The sequence below is a fragment of the Populus euphratica genome, unplaced genomic scaffold, assembly GCF_000495115.2.
Source record: "Populus euphratica unplaced genomic scaffold, PopEup_1.0 scaffold3525.1, whole genome shotgun sequence".
Lineage (NCBI taxonomy): Eukaryota > Viridiplantae > Streptophyta > Magnoliopsida > Malpighiales > Salicaceae > Populus > Populus euphratica.
Genome location: NW_011503340.1, coordinates 1,808 through 3,988, shown reverse-complemented (window position 1 = coordinate 3,988; position 2,181 = coordinate 1,808). Strand labels below are relative to the sequence as shown.

The 2,181-nt window shown below is 34.6% G+C and overlaps 1 non-coding gene across 1 annotated transcript; it reads right to left on the bottom strand.

Annotated features, from left to right (window-relative positions):
* Positions 1-680: 680 nt before the first annotated feature.
* Positions 681-753, bottom strand: TRNAV-UAC (transfer RNA valine (anticodon UAC)). Its single transcript has one exon. It is a non-coding gene; the product is annotated as a tRNA-Val (tRNA).
* Between the last annotated feature and the right edge of the window lie 1,428 nt (positions 754-2,181).

Genomic DNA, 2,181 nt, shown 5'->3' with positions numbered 1-2,181 from the left:
TGGGAAAATCATAGCGGGAAAGGTCTTCAGCAGAAATTGCTTTCATTTACTCTACAAGAAAATGCAATGGAGCAGGAGACATGGTCCATCAAATAATTGTGCAATATTTACCTTGCTTCTCTATCATGCCTCGTTCGTGACACTGCAAAGCTGTAATCTGCCCGTCAGCCCGTCTGAAGCTTGGTGAGCTGAAAGATGGAATCTTACCATCTAGGCTTGTTAATTATATAGATCAGTATAATAATAATTATTTTTTAAAGTAATATTTATTTTAAAATAAATTTTTTTTTATTTATATTTTATTTCAAATTGATATAAATTTTTAATCTAATCATATTAAATTATTATTTTTATTTTTTTTAATTCAGGGTGGTCTAGATCTTAGATTGACCAAGCTCTTTTGGTATCTATCAAATATAAAATAAAACAAATTATTTAATTCAATTAATCACATCAAATACAAAATAAAATAATTCTTTGTTCAGTTAAATTAATATTGTCCCTCATGCCAACACTACCTAAAAATCTAAACAAAAATAAAATACAATCAAGGAGTGTTATTTCCAGTAGCTATTAGAGGCTGCTTGTGACTTTGCACAGGAGTCGGATGGTTCAGTGTATAATTTGGGAATCCTTAAAGTTTAGGGATGCAGTTCCATTCATAGAAAAATTAAAAGAAATGTTGCTGCCCAGGATCGAACTGGGGACCTTTAGTGTGTAAGACTAACGTGATAACCACTACACCACAGCAACTTGTCCACTATCAATTGCAACCATACAAAGAATTATTGTATCCCTATATTATAGGACTTTTCTGCATATATACACGCACATACTGCATGCCTTTGATAGACTTATACAATTTCAAACTATAATTTGAAATCTCTGTAATGATCTACAGCTCAAAATCATGCATGTATTGCCTGGACAAGTTCTTGGGATATCAAGATTTGATGTGGTTGTAACAATGGATGTAGCGTAGCTACTTTGGATGATCGATAAGATATTGCAAGGAACAGAAAGGTTCACTGGCACACCACTAGCAACCACCTGGTGAGCCTGTTACTATCTTTTATATATATATAAGCCCTGCTGCAAACCTAACAAATCCTCACAGAATATGACAGTTCCTAAGATTTACCCTACGACAAATAGCACAGAGGAAGAATGGTCCGAAAGAAAAACTGACGGTGGGATAGCTGAAAGTTATTCTTCAGTATCAACATATGCATAGTCAGAAAATGAGGCTCAAAGTGAAGCTTCGATTCTCTGAGAACTGACACAATTTATGCGGGAATTTACAGATGACGTGGAGGAAATTGAGGCTGCCATCAAAGAGATTTCTGATAACTTTGCTGAATTGCTCAAGACGACCCCTCCAGCTAGGTCTAAGGAAAATTAAAATCCGGCTCTGACTTTCACACTAAACCGATCAGCCTGGAAGCTTGAATGATTGCATTTCATAATCTTTTGGGTGCTAGTTGACGGAACTTATGCTTTTCTTTTTTCTTTTTGAAGTAGTTTTATGTTATGGGTTTTAAGTTGTGTTTATTTTCTAGTGCTGTTTAGGATTTCTTGAAATCTTAGCAGTTAGTTTTGCATTATGAAGCTTTTTACCCCGATTTTTGTTGGTGACAAAAGGGGAAGAACGAGTTCGGTGGATATGTGTTAGTGTATGACTGATAATGTTAATAGTTGGATGATTTTGCTCGAATTTATGCATAATGATTTTTGTGGTTTAAAATCCTGAGAATTAATCCTGCTTTTATCCCATAACACAGTCTTATAGCCATGTTGAAGATTTTGAACAGGGTTGTCATTTAAGGATAGGGAGATTTGAAAGAGGCAGAGCCGTTGTCCCTGCATTTGTTCTTCGCAAACAAGCTAATGAATCCAGGAATGACTTGTTTCTTGACTGCCATTTTGTTAAAACAGTTTGATTGGATGGTGAGCACAACTGTCACATTGATAGGCAAATTGGAGATTAAGAATCAATAGTTCACATGGGCCGGACAGAATTCACAGAATAAAAATCCTTTCACTTTGTGTTATTGAGAATCTCATAATGTGCTTGTCTTTACTTCATTTGGATAAAAGGAACTTAAGATGGAATGAGATTCAAATATATTTTGTTGATATTGAACTGTCCATTTTATTGTTAATCTAAAATATAGATTGCAG